At 41.7% G+C, this 15,497-nt stretch overlaps 1 protein-coding gene across 1 annotated transcript in view; it reads left to right on the top strand.

The window, feature by feature from the left end:
• Positions 1-15,497, top strand: part of C3_2H2orf80 (chromosome 3_2 C2orf80 homolog) — a 330,996-nt gene that overhangs the window by 93,998 nt on the left and 221,501 nt on the right. The window lies entirely within an intron of this gene.

Genomic DNA, 15,497 nt, shown 5'->3' on the forward strand with positions numbered 1-15,497 from the left:
ACTCTGCATGGATCTAGACTTTGAAGCACCTTAATCTTCTGTTTTACACTTTTTTTTACTATATTCTCTTAGAAACTCACGAAATTTATCAATAGATTCCTGACACACAGTGCAAATACTACTACAATTCCAAGTGTACACTGGGGCTTTAGGACGTCTCCCCATAGCCTCATCCGCCATCACTTGTACCTCATCTCTTAGAACCATTATCTCCTTCTCCATTATGCAACCATTTTTCACTTCGTAAGCACGACCTCTGGTGTCAACTGCATGCAGCAAACTATTACTTTGAAAATAGCTCTCTTCATTAAAAAAAGGTTCACTACTTGAACTATGCATCCATTTTCCTAAAAACACTTTACAAAAGTTTGTTCTGTTCACTACTCTTTTCCTTTTGCTTTGTGATTTCAGTACATTAACCATTTTATCTAATGTACGCATCCTATTCAAAATTAAAATGAATAGTTTTCTTTTTAATTCTAATGCCTTGGCTGCAATGGCTTCAATTTCTTTTTTTCTCTTGTAAAATTTTGCCTTTTGCTTATATTTCTTCACATCCTTTATCAAATTGGACATAACTCTTCTCTGAAACAGTTTTCTACGTATCTCTTTAAACGCTGTTTTTCTGTTTAACTTAATCTTTATAGTTACAGAAGGTATATTTGCATTAACTAAATTCTCAATTTTTTCCTGTCCTTTTCTATTGAAAACATTCTTTCCAGTACAGACATTTTGTAAATTTTTCCTTTTTTTTAATATGTTCTTTAAAAAATCTTTTGTCTGCTTACCAGAAGATTTTTTCTTTTTCCCAACATGAGCATCTCCAACTAACTTAGGTCCTCCAGTTGTCTTCAAATATAGGTTTTTTTTGTGGTCTTTCTTTAGTCTGGATTTTGTAGGCATCTTAAATTTTGTTCACTGCTCTTCAGCAATACCTGAAAAAAACTAAAAAAAAATTCCTTTATTTTATTTAAATATATTACTACATTTTTTATGTTCTTTAGAAATCTTAAAATACTATAAACCCCTTTCCTATAAATGAAAATCACAATAACACCTTCACAAATTAAATATCTAAAAATAATTCCTGTGTGCACACAAAGTCATGCTTTGAAATTAGACAGAAAACGAAATTTCTTTGCCAATTGCAAAGCATACTTTCTACTCTTTTTTTTGGCAAGTGATAAGTACTTTTACAGACTGACACATTTTGAATCCACTTTTCAGATTCTTAAAAAAGCACATGTCCAAACTGCTTTTTCAGACCAGCACCATGTGTAACCTGGGTGACTGACTACACTCCAGCAAGGGCAACCAGCCTTAGTGATGCTGAATGTATTTGCATTACTGACTGAAACCTCAAACCCCACTCGGTTGTGAATACTATGCATGATTCCACAGGATAAGCAGCTGGGTGTGTGGTAAGAGTCTGCTTCTGCACAAAAAAATGGCTCCCCCTTTCCATCTAATGCAACTGTGAAATCACCAGAGCAATACGCAATAAATCTCTGCCTGTAATTCCTCTTTGCACACAGAGTCATGTTTTCATATTAGTCACAAAACGAAATTTCTTTGCCAATTTGAAAGCACACTTACTTTTCTTTTTTTTGGCAAGTGATAAACACTTTTACAGACTGACACATCTTGAATCCACTTTTCAGATTCTGAAAACAGCACATGTCCAAACTGCTTTTTCAGACCAGCACCATGTGTAACCCGGGTGACTGCCTACACTCCAGCAAGGGCAACCAGCCTTACTGATGCTGTATGTATTTGCATTACTGACTGAAACCTCAAACCCCACTCGGTTGTGAATACTGTGCATGATTCCAGAGGATAAGCAGCTGGGTGTGTGCTAAGAGTCTGCTTCTACACAAAAAAAATGGCTCCCCCTTTCCATCTAATGCAACTGTGAAATCACCAGAGCAATATGCAATAAATCTCTGCCTGTAATTCCTCTTTGCACACAGAGTCATGTTTTCACATTAGTCACAAAACGAAATTTCTTTGCCAATTTGAAAGCACACTTACTAGTCTTTTTTTTGGCAAGTGATAAGTACTTTTACAGACTGACACATTTTGAATCCACTTTTCAGATTCTTAAAAAAGCACATGTCCAAACTGCTTTTTCAGACCAGCACCATGTGTAACCTGGGTGACTCACTACACTCCAGCAAGGGCAACCAGCCTTAGTGATGCTGAATGTATTTGCATTACTGACTGAAACCTCAAACCCCACTCGGTTGTGAATACTGTGCATGATTCCACAGGATAAGCAGCTGGGTGTGTGGTAAGAGTCTGCTTCTGCACAAAAAAATGGCTCCCCCTTTCCATCTAATGCAACTGTGAAATCACCAGAGCAATACGCAATAAATCTCTGCCTGTAATTCCTCTTTGCACACAGAGTCATGTTTTCATATTAGTCACAAAACGAAATTTCTTTGCCAATTTGAAAGCACACTTACTACTCTTTTTTTTGGCAAGTGATAAACACTTTTACAGACTGACACATTTTGAATCCACTTTTTAGATTCTTAAAAAAGCACATGTCCAAACTGCTTTTTCAGACCAGCACCATGTGTAACCTGGGTGACTGACTACACTCCAGCAAGGGCAGCCAGCCTTAGTGATGCTGAATGTATTTGCATTACTGACTGAAACCTCAAACCCCACTCGGTTGTGAATACTGTGCATGATTCCAGAGGATAAGCAGCTGGGTGTGTGCTAAGAGTCTGCTTCTACACAAAAAAAATGGCTCACCCTTTCCATCTAATGCAAATGTGAAATCTCCAGAGCAATACGCAATAAATCTCTGCCTGTAATTCCTATTTGCACACAGAGTCATGTTTTCACATTAGTCACAAAACAAAATTTCTTTGCCAATTTGAAAGCACACTTACTTTTCTTTTTTTTGGCAAGTGATAAACACTTTTACAGACTGACACATTTTGAATCCACTTTTCAGATTCTTAAAAAAGCACATGTCCAAACTGCTTTTTCAGACCAGCACCATGTGTAACCTGGGTGACTGACTACACTCCAGCAAGGACAACCAGCCTTAGTGATGCTGAATGTATTTGCATTACTGACTGAAACCTCAAACCCCACTCGGTTGTGAATACTGTGCATGATTCCACAGGATAAGCAGCTGGGTGTGTGCTAAGAGTCTGCTTCTGCAGAAAAAAATGGCTCCCCCTTTCCATCTAATGCAACTGTGAAATCACCAGAGCAATACGCAATAAATCTCTGCCTGTAATTCCTCTTTGCACACAGAGTCATGTTTTCACATTAGTCACAAAACGAAATTTCTTTGCCAATTTGAAAGCACACTTACTAGTCTGTTTTTTTGGCAAGTGATAAGTACTTTTACAGACTGACACATTTTGAATCCACTTTTCAGATTCTTAAAAAAGCACATGTCCAAACTGCTTTTTCAGACCAGCACCATATGTAACCTGGGTGACTCACTACACTCCAGCAAGGGCAACCAGCCTTAGTGATGCTGAATGTATTTGCATTACTGACTGAAACCTCAAACCCCACTCGGTTGTGAATACTGTGCATGATTCCACAGGATAAGCAGCTGGGTGTGTGCTAAGAGTCTGCTTCTGCACAAAAAAATGGCTCCCACTTTCCATCTAATGCAACTGTGAAATCACCAGAGCAATACGCAATAAATCTCTGCCTGTAATTCCTCTTTGCACACAGAGTCATGTTTTCATATTAGTCACAAAACGAAATTTCTTTGCCAATTTGAAAGCACACTTACTACTCTTTTTTTTGGGCAAGTGATAAACACTTTTACAGACTGACACATTTTGAATCCACTTTTTAGATTCTTAAAAAAGCACATGTCCAAACTGCTTTTTCAGAACAGCACCATGTGTAACCTGGGTGACTGACTACACTCCAGCAAGGGCAACCAGCCTTAGTGATGCTAAATGTATTTGCATTACTGACTGAAACCTCAAACCCCACTCGGTTGTGAATACTGTGCATGATTCCAGAGGATAAGCAGCTGGGTGTGTGCTAAGAGTCTGCTTCTACACAAAAAAAATGGCTCACCCTTTCCATCTAATGCAACTGTGAAATCACCAGAGCAATACGCAATAAATCTCTGCCTGTAATTCCTCTTTGCACACAGAGTCATGTTTTCATATTAGTCACAAAACGAAATTTCTTTGCCAATTTGAAAGCACACTTACTACTCTTTTTTTTGGCAAGTGATAAACACTTTTACAGACTGACACATTTTGAATCCACCTTTTAGATTCTTAAAAAAGCACATGTCCAAACTGCTTTTTCAGACCAGCACCATGTGTAAGCTGGGTGACTGACTACACTCCAGCAAGGGCAACCAGCCTTACTGATGCTGTATGTATTTGCTTTACTGACTGAAACCTCAAACCCCACTCGGTTGTGAATACTGTGCATGATTCCAGAGGATAAGCAGCTGGGTGTGTGCTAAGAGTCTGCTTCTACACAAAAAAATGGCTCACCCTTTCCATCTAATGCAACTGTGAAATCACCAGAGCAATACGCAATAAATCTCTGCCTGTAATTCCTCTTTGCACACAGAGTCATGTTTTCACATTAGTCACAAAACGAAATTTCTTTGCCAATTTGAAAGCACACTTACTTTTGTTTTTTTTGGCAAGTGATAAACACTTTTACAGACTGACACATCTTGAATCCACTTTTCAGATTCTCAAAACAGCACATGTCCAAACTGCTTTTTCAAACCAGCACCATTTGTAACCTGGGTGACTGCCTACACTCCAGCAAGGGCAACCAGCCTTACTGATGCTGTATGTATTTGCATTACTGAGTGCAACCTCAAACCCTTAAAGTATTCCTTATTTTTACCAGTACACCTTAATTTATCGTGAAAACATAGTCCATATTATTTTACATGTTCCTCACATTTAAATTTCTCCCAAAACAGAAAATGATAAACACAACTTCAACAAAAGGAATTCCATTTCTATTATTCATTTCTTAATTTACCATATACATCCCCTCTCAAACTCTAAACTCACCTTTAAGATTAGTTAGTTGTGAAAGAAATGTGGCACTCAAACAGCAGATTATCAGAGCCAGGATCTCTGTTCTTTACACCTCTCTCCTCTCAGCAGAACCAGATAATGGCAAACTTTCCTTCTCTTTTTCCACACATATACATGTTAATTTCAAATCTCAGTGCTTCCCCCTTTTTTTCAAATGTAATCACACATTTCTATTGGTTGAAAACCAACCCTTTTCCAAAAGTACCCTTCCCCCAACTTGACTTCTGCCTAGTACCCTTCCCCCAACTTGACTTCTGCCTGCTACCATAGCAACAGCTCATGGAACACTGCTGTGTGGAGTTAGGTCAGAAGTTCACCAAACAATGTTTCAATTCCACAGAGCAAGAGTGCTTGACTTTTCAAACCTAACAGCAAATCCATAGTACTGTTCTTTGGTAACACATTTTTCTGTACCAATACAAAACATGCTTCTATTAATTTACACATACAGCCTAGTTTTTATTCTAGAATGGTATGAAACAGCCAATCAGTTCTTTTTTTTATAAAAAAAATATGTATGCCTCCATTTCCAAACTGTCTTTCATTTCTTTTTACCATTCTACTGAATTTCACCTCCTGAGTGCATCCAGTTCTCCTTTGAAGATGTTCACAGTGTGGATTGTAGGGCACAGCTATGTCTTCTGGAGTGAAAAGTATGCAGAGAAAACAGATATGGTGAGAGACCTTGCTTTGCCAAATGTAGACATTAAATGGATTGGTCAGAGAGGGTTAAAGTGGCACCAATTGATGCCATTGGTGAAATCCTTCATGCAAATCCAACACCCTGACCTCATAATAGTGCACTGTGGTGGCAATGACCTAGGCACTTTGACTGGGGTAGGTCTGGAAATGCTTATGAAGGAGACCTTTGCACAACTGTTTTCACTTTTCCCTAAAACTGCCTTTGTCTTTTCTAACATATGCCAAAGGCAAAAATGGAACTGGTCCAATCATTTTTGTCCGCAGATTGACAAAGCAAGAAAGCACGTCAACAAATCTGTTTCTGCTTTCCTCAGAGACTATGGTATGGGTTCCATTTACCACAACAACTTGCGTTACGACATGCAAGACATTTATAGAGGAGATGGTGTGCACTTCAATGATGAAGGGAACAGAGTCTTCCTCTTGAACCTTAGACTCTGCATCGGTACTTACTTGTAGGTACCACTAAAAAATCAAATCACTTCATAAACACAACGGCTCTTTTTAGAGCCCCCTAATATCTAAACTCTTAAATCTGAATTTCATTTCTTTTTTTTTCTTTTTTTTTCTACCGTACGCGTACGTTGAGCTTACCGTACGCGTACCCCGCGATTTTTTTTAAAATCAATAAATGTTTTCTTTGTACTTTTCTGTCCTTCTTTGACCCCTTTACAAATGTTAGGGGGTCTGTAACTCTCTCCCTTGCCCCCTTTTCAAGATATCACCCTTTTTTTTCTGAGTGAAACACACGAAATGGCGGCCGCCGCTTCCTGGTTTTGACCGATTCGAATGTTTACTAAGATCTAACAGCCAATCAGAATCGCGCTCGCGCACGCCACCGTACGCGTACGGTAAGCGCACCGTAAGCGCACCGTAAGCTGGCTCAGATATATATATTGATTTAAAGGCTATTTTCTCTGAATCTACTGAACAGATTTACACCAAACCTACAAAAGGCACTTCCTTGACCTGAGGACTACCTCTCTGCCAAATTTCAAGTAATTCTGTTCAGCCGTTCGGGCTGTAGCTGTGTCTAAAGGTCCTATGGAAAAATGCATGGGAAAAACGCGTTTTGGGACCCCCCTTTTATCTCAACCCCCGCTTGACGAATCCCCCCGAGACTTTCAGGGTAGGAGCGGAGCGTAGCGCCCCACCTATTTTGAAAAATTCGCGAGGATTCGTCGACCGGCACCAAAGTTATTCCAAATAGAATGTTGCGGATTTCCTATGGAAACAGGGTCCTAACTATAACTACCTACTGGCGACCGCCAGTAGGTAATATATATATATATATATAACACATTGAGCCCATGAGGAGGCTCACACCATGAAAACACATTCAAGGAATAACACGCCATGAAAAAACACACAGGGCACACTGAGCAGAATGGTAAGCTCTGCACAGAGATACATACCTACAACACCTTCCTCTTTTTGAAAAATGAAGGTAAATATTATAGGAAAGTGCAAAAAATTCCTAAACCAGATTTCAGATCAATTTAATTTGTTGCACATTTTCATGCAACATAGGAATCCTTGAATTTTGCGGGCATGCAACGCTGCATGAACGTCTGACCTTTGACCCACCTATGAATCTATATTAGACTCAGAAACGTTGACAGGGTCACACGTTGTAGAGACAAAGTTAGGATCACAGGGTACAGAGACCATGGTATCAGATCCATTGCCGCAATGCACTTAGGAATTCACCCCCCAAAAAATCATTAAAGGATTCTTCATCACAAATCCTAACAGATTGGATTTTCTGAACCGGATTAGATGTAATTTTGACAACATCTCCCCTGCTCCACCAACCTTTGTTATGCAACAGAACAGATCTTTTTGAAACTTTCTTTGTTCTTACAGGTTTTGAAAATATAGATTCACTTTTCTTCACCCTGGTGGGAACCCTGACCAAAAACCGATCGGCAATGTTCAACTCTATGTTCTTGACATCAAAAGTTAGTTTGTATGAATTTTACTAGTGTTCACTCTATCAGGCACAGCACCCATAATGTCTGCTTTTGTCAAAATGCAAAACAGCTATATGTACCAGAATGCAGGGAACTGGTTGAGGCCACTTGAAAGAACTGAGGTTAGTAAGATGCAAAAAGGAAGTCTCCCCAACCACCGGCACAAACTGCCACATTACAAATTGTTGCGCTGTATATACATGACGCCCAAACTCCAAGCCCGGATTAACCCTGCTTCCACATCGTGCTGCCCCAGGTGACATGCTGCAGAGGCAGACTTTCTGCACCTGGCGTGGCTGTGCCCCCAGGTGTGTAATTACTGGACAGAGGTTGTTGCATGCATCTCTCAGATGGTGGGCATGGAGCTAATCCCCAATCCCCTACTAGCTTTACTGGGATATGTGCAAGACACTTCAAAAGCTACACGTAGATTTGTTGCCATCGCACTCCTCTTCACAGAGCTGGAAGTCGCCCTGCATTGGGGGGGGGGGGCACGCAGTGCCCTTCTATGGCTAGCTGGCTCAAGAGCCTTATCTTCTGCGACATGACTAGAGAGCTATATGCTCAGATGCAGCCTCCCACCTCTCGCCCAAGAAACTTGGCAGCCTGTACATACATACCTACTTCAATCCAGCACAACTGAATAAGACCGATGATTATATAGCGCATGAAGAGGCGCAGCTGGACCGTGACTGGAGCCGCTGCCGTGCGCCCACGGCTGGGAGCCTCTCCCCAGTTTCTCTTTGACCCTTCAGACTCATGGTGACTGATACCAGCACTGTCAGACCCCCCAGGATATTGCGGTATATATTTGCAAATTTAGCGGCACAAAAATGGAAATTTAGCGGCACAAAAGTGGAAATTTAGCGGCATTATTGCGGCACCTTATTTTACATGTAATCATTCCTTTTCAGCCTTAAATCAATGTAAACTGATTTAGCAGGGTATTCCACTGTGAAACTGGCATGTTTAAAGTGTCTACGACTCTACGGAAGCACAGCTCCAATCTGCACCTCGTGTGAGGGGGCCCTATTTCTCCCTGGGGTGTACTAGCACTAATATATGCACACCCCCCAGGGCACCGCTGCCTCCTGGACCCGTCTATTTTAAAAAACAGTAATTTCTATCACCCTTTTTAGCATTGAAAATATATTGATAATACAAATATGACCCATAGAGGAAGTCCTGCTTTGCTGCTAGAGCGCTTTACTAGAAATAATGCAGCGAATTAAGTGTGGCAATTCAAGTGACACTTAAGTGAGTGAAAAGACAAGGAAATTCATTAAAAAAACTATCCTCTTTTCTGAAACCCTATGGTCTAAAAGGGGACTTAAATTATCCCCAGCAGTTCTGAAGCACTGCTGCAGGGTACATAGCTGCCAAGGTTTCAGATTGCTTATGTGTGACATTTTCATAAATTCACTGTACATATGAGTGACATTCAATGACTATGACTGACACTTTCTCCTGAACAAAATCAAGCAATGAAGTCTAGGGAAACAGAAAAATATCAGAAATTACCCCAATTTGAGCAATTAGAAACTAAGAATATCTTGAAACTGCAGCAAAGTACCAGAAATGGAAGGACAGACTAGCCTAGTGCCTTTGTAACCTGATTCACGTACTTTGCAGCAGGCATAATAATCCTCTGCCCTATTTTATCATGACAAAACCCTGATCTCGCAACAGCAGGAGCATTATTCAGCGGTTAACTTGACATTTTTATTGTTGCATGAAAACTACTGGACACAAAAGGTATTCAGCACCGTGCTGCATAAGTTTCATAAGCAAACAAAAGGATCTCTGTGAGAAAAACAATAACTCAGTTACCCTCATAAAATATAGTTTTGCGAATATGAGTGCTACATGTGATCACAATTACTACAGACCATAAAAGACCCACCTAGGCCAGCTCCAGAGTTTTCCTTTCTTGATGGTGCATCTATTTACTTATTTATTTATTTATTTTAGTGTTTTATAGAGCGCGAACATGACCCATGAGGGTATCAGAGCGCTTTACATGGTTAACAGGAAAAAAAAACATCATAGAGAAACAGTGCAAACAGTAAAGTATCAAAAGCAGAGAAATATAACATATAGGGGGGGGGGATGAGGGAGCATGGGGGCAAAGGGAGCACACATGAGAGCTAAAATTCAAGCTAGGGTTGGCAGAGACCGTGGCCCCCTTGGGTCTCGATGGAATCCGGTTATAGGGTTGCGGAAGACGCAATAGTCATGGAATCAAGCAGCAAGTCATATCTGCTGAGAGGAGGACTTAGTACAGGAATTTACCCATGAGGAAGGTTTTGGCTTCCTTCTTGAAGCGAGCAAGAGTGGGGATTCTTCTGATAACGGGCGGGAAGGAGTTCCAAATTCTTGGTGCTGCCCCGGTGAATGCCCTATTGTAGGTTCTTTTTTTACGAAAGTGGGCGGGTCGGAGCAGGAGACTGTTAGTGGATCGAGATTTCCTGTTTCCTCCCGATAGCACAAGCTTCTGTGAAAGGTATGCAGGGGAGTTTGCGTATAAGGCCTTGTGTGTAATGCACGCCAGTTTCAACTGTATTCTGGCCTCTAGAGGGAGCCAGTTTAGGGCTTTCAGATGTGGAGAGATGTGGTCGAATTTCCTGGTGCCGGTGAGTAGTCTGGCTGCCGCGTTGAGACAGGCTTTTAGCGGTGCCAAGGAGCGCTTGGGTAGGCCTGTGAGGGTGGAGCATCCTAATTCCAGTCTGGATATGACTAGAGCTTGGACTGCCATTTTCAAATCTGGAGCATCGATGAAGGGTTTTAATTTCCAGAGGTAGCTCAGGTGGAATCTGGCTGCCTTGGCCATTGAATTAATGTGGTCACGCATGTTCAGGTTGCAGTCAAGAAATATGCCCAGTGATTTGGCGGAGTCCACGATGGTCGGGGGACAATTTAGGGCTGTGATGGCCTTGAACCACACCTGTAGCTCCGGGTTGGCTTTGGATGGGGAGATCAGGAGAAATTCAGTTTTCTTGGCGTTGAGTTTTAGTTGGTTAGTGGCAAGCCACTGAACGGTTAGTTTCAGGGTTTCGTTCAGGGCGAGGACCTCCTTGAGTGAGGAGATATTGATGTAAATTTAGGTGTCATCCGCGTACATGTGGTAGGAGATATTGGCGGAGCGTAGAATTTCAGTTCCCCCTCAGGCTCCGCAATCCATCCTCACCTTGTCCCCTTATTTCATTACCTTCCGAGCCTCAATTTTTTACCCCAAAGATTTGCCCTTGTGTCTGAGTAACTATCCTTGTGAGGAAACTGCTCCAAAAAACTTGAGTCTCCACTACCCACTAAGAGTGTGTGATCTTCAACAAGTAACAGTTGCTCCTGCACACTCAATGGTAATTTTACAAATGGATCAATTAGCGTTTCTCTGTATGGTTCTAACACCCCCAACTAAAGACTGTCCCGGCCGGGTATAGGATGCCTCAAAGCAATTTCACTTTTACCATTTGCCTTTTGTTTTGAGCTGTTTACCAGGAGGGTGGTGTCTACATGCCTTTTATCATTTAATAATTAATTAAAATATTTGTATTATATATCACTGAGCTTGTAGTCTGTTGACCAGTCTAGAAAAGTTAGTTACGACTAAGCATGGCTGCGTTGTTAGCAGATACGACATGTGGTTGCTAGTATCAAAATGAAAATGACATTTATTTAAAAAGATTCAAGAAAGGCACACACTTTACATGCAATGGGTCTGTAGGGTTGGTAACCCAAACAACACCCAAAAAAAGAATTGCCTTCTGAGGTGGGATGCTGTGATTGGCTCAATGAGTGTGGTGCCAGTGGAACACAGACAGAGGATTTGGCAAAGCGTGATGTTTACCTATCAGGGTCCTCTGGAAAGAACAAGCATTTGCAATGCAATAGGTCCCGCATTTTCATGAATTTGATCTATTGGCATTGTAAATGACAATGCCTTTTATTTTATGTTTTGGTTTTTAAAACGTAAATAAAAGGCATTGTCATTTCCAATGCCAATAGCATAAACTAGCGTAAATGCGAGACCTATTGCATTGCAAATGCTTGTATATACAGCACCTCTTTTATCAACAATTCATCCAACCAATGTGCTGCTAATACACAAATCACCTCTTCCCCACTCTCATGAAACACTGCTGCATCATAGCTACCATGCGCTGAATGCCACCGCACTCCCTCCCTGATGTTCAGCGCTACTACACTTGCCTCACATTCCATCATCTACTGCATCATTTGCCGGTTCTAACAACAACAAAAAGTTCCCAGTTCACACTGATTCAAAGTTAGTCAAATAAACAAGCCACACGTGGCGCAAAGCCGTGGCAGACCCTTTGCCGATGTTAACTAGTTCTGCATTCAGGCATTAAACTGGTACTAATGAGGTAAGAATACCAAGGTCACCAATGAACTGCGGAAGGGTTCCTCTGTTCAGTCTCAAACTAACTCTGAACAAGCATTGGCATAGTCAATAGGTCTCGCATTTGGGACCCTATAAGTGTTTAGCCATGCAACAGTTGATGTTGTTGCACCAAGGATATTGTACTGCATAACTAAATACTTATAAGGCTCCAAAGGCGAGACCTATTGGCTATGCCAATGCTTGTTTACATTACTGCTGGCAACCCGGCCAAAGGCACTGAAATGATCACTGCTAGTAATCTGGCATATAGTGGCCACTAATCTATTTTGGTCTGATGTGGTCACTATTGCAACACTAATAATATTAGTATCTCTGGATGATAATCATTGAACATAAGAGGCTCTTGTTATAAAAATAGCTGGAGACCCATTCTAGACTCCTAAAATACAACTACTTCACCATAAGTATTTAAATAAGGGTTGGTAATGGCCAATGGGACAAGTCTCCTCTCCTTTGCCTGACACGCCAGCCAAGAATGGGGATTGCCTCCACAAAGAGTGGAGTCATTAAAGGGTTTGGGGGGCAGTGGGAAGGGTCTTGTCAGATATTACAGGTCAACAAATCATGGACACCCCTGCAGGCCTTTATTAACACTTGGTAACTTAAATTTGAACAGGTTCAGTTGGTCTTAGGAGTTTGCGCCTGGTTATCACCAAAATGGATATTGCACAGCAATGGAGGGCGACAACAGTCCAAAGTCTAATTTAATGGAAAGCAGATGCAGAATCCTGGAAAAGTGCATATATGAAGTTTGTTCTACCCAGGAATACGCAACATCTTGGTTGTACTAATAAAATACTGTGGCACGATTGCTTAATATTTCGCTCTCTTAAGGTTATAAGGCCAATTACTTTACTATGACCAACTGACACTACTGGTTGTATGTACCCTGTGGGATTATGGTCGAATGTTAAGATGGTTAAAAATGCAGTCCTGTTGTTGTACAAGGTTGTTTGACTTTACTATGCCACCAATAAAACTGTTTCTAAAATATACAGAGAAAGTGTAAACCTGCGCCACTCCAAAACTCAGTAAACTGCAAATCCAACTAGTCTCTCGGCACAATCTCACAATGATGCAGCCTTTTGGTTTCATGCATTTCAGATGAAATCACAAGTCACGCTAAATATAAGACAAAAATTTCAAGAATGCATTGGCTAACCACTTGCCTAGCCCCAAACAGCATATTCTGGCATAAGCAAAACTACCCAATAAAGGATGACTGGCAACGGAGACACTTATTAGCCATATCAACAAACTAGAACCACACCTGTGGAAACTGTGTGTACACACACCCCTATGCTTTTGGCAGGCACATTATCCATAAAGCCATTTATTATTTGTACAAAATTAGTAAAGTCAACAAATGGGTACATAAAAGTGTTTCACACTTATGCCAATCAGGTGAATAGCATACTGAGAAACAAAATACCAGCACAACGAGCCGATATTGAATAACTAATTAGTTAGGTGGGGAAAGTAGGAACGTTTTTAAGCACAGAAATATGTGCTGAAAGTGCGGCTTGACTTTTGTTACAAAGATGGAAAAAGCTGAAAATGGTAAACAAAAGAAATGAAGTTATCTTCCTACGCAATCCTAAACATCTACAAAACAACATTTTATCTGGAGCACTTAACTGAAAGTATCTCAAAGAAGAGACCGTCAAACTAAATACATTTAAAAAACAAGTACTCGGTGGAAATTATTGTGACATACTCATCCTACTGTGTAACCTTTGACCCAGTGTGTTTCTGCCTTGCATGGCTTCTGACACTCCAAGTCGGGTAGGTGGGTCAGCGCCTTCCCTTCGCTCACCCGGCTCCTCTGGGTGCGTGTCCATGCGGTTTGTGGCAATGATACTCCAGCGGGCTCTCTGTGTACATGTCTGTGAGAATGATACACTTGGGTGTCCGAATCAGAACGATACACTCTACGGCACCTTGTATACATCTAACATGATTATGAGAGCGAGGCTTTAATCCCGCGTTCGTCTACCCGCGGTGTATCAAGATGAACTAGATGCTCTGGTGTCTTGCGCGTCTTTAGTTTTAGAGAATGAGTTCCCTGTATGTGTCTGGTCTGCGTGACCCCTAGCTTGATCAAACGCGTGATTTGCCAGCGTGGAGTGAATGAGACTGCCCAGCTTTGAGCGTGCACATATCCTGTCCGAGTGAGGGAGGGAAAGTGAAAGCGCGCCATGCATGCGCTGTGTTGAAACACCGCAAGCCGTACGTGCACATCGCCTGTCCGGGCGCGTGCATATGCTGTGTCCGGGGCAGGCATGCCAAAGGAAGTCAGGGAGGGAACCAAACATGCTTCCCTCCCAATAGAAAGCACGGATTTGGCAGGCGAGCCAGTAAGAAGCGTGGGTGGAGCTTCCACCCTCGCTTCGGAAGCCAAAGCGACGACAAGAGATCTCGCCAGGAGCGAGCAGCGCATGCACTGCGTCGCTAGGCGAGACCTAAAAATGAATAACTGACCCAGCACTGGTAAATCTGGAAAAACATATAACTGAAGGTGTTATATTTATGTAGTATAACTGAGAACTACAGTCAGTGGCAGGTGTATCATCCTAGGTTGAAGGGGAAACAAGTATATTCTTCAAATGTTTTAAAGATATTGTATTTTGATCCAGGACAAAGAGGATGGAGACTTTTCTGCTTCTCTCGCCTACCTCTTTAGCCAACTGTGGTTTCACAATCCATGAAAGGATACTCAGTGACATGATGACCTCGGAAGTTTGTTTTACGTGTTAAAAACATAACTTATTTTAACATTGGAGGAGAGACACTGCCGCGCGCCAACTCTTACTACAGCAGATAAAACGGCTAAGTACATGTTTTAGAGCTCCCACGTTATTGCTTTTAAAAGTGAGAGATTTCTGATTTAGTGCCTGAAGCCATGGCTGGAAACTTAATCCGGTACAAAAGGGGGTGGTGATGGACGGAGCATCAGAACCAATCAAACACTCACACCCAGTCAACAGATCTGGGTTTGATCCATCACCGTTGTTTAGCCCACTCTGCCACCCCAGTTCAGACATGGCCATATGCAAATCAATCTGACCCTGTGCCTCATGGGAACAGTCCAGCCCGAACTGCCAAGCCATGCCTTCCCTGGACCGAAAACAAGCTTTCTAGGACCATTTTCTGGCATTTCAGCCGTCTTCAGCAAGGCTTGCTTGAATCCAGTGGCAAAGTGAGCCTACAAAAACTTAATTCATTCGGGGGACCAGGTGTCTTGCATTCCCTGAACTTAATTTCTCATTTGCGGCCGCTGTGGCCCTGAGAAGGAAGGTAAGGAGTGGATCTCGCACAATAACTCACGATCCA

This window comes from Triturus cristatus, chromosome 3_2 (assembly GCF_964204655.1).
Source record: "Triturus cristatus chromosome 3_2, aTriCri1.1, whole genome shotgun sequence".
Classification (NCBI taxonomy): domain Eukaryota; kingdom Metazoa; phylum Chordata; class Amphibia; order Caudata; family Salamandridae; genus Triturus; species Triturus cristatus.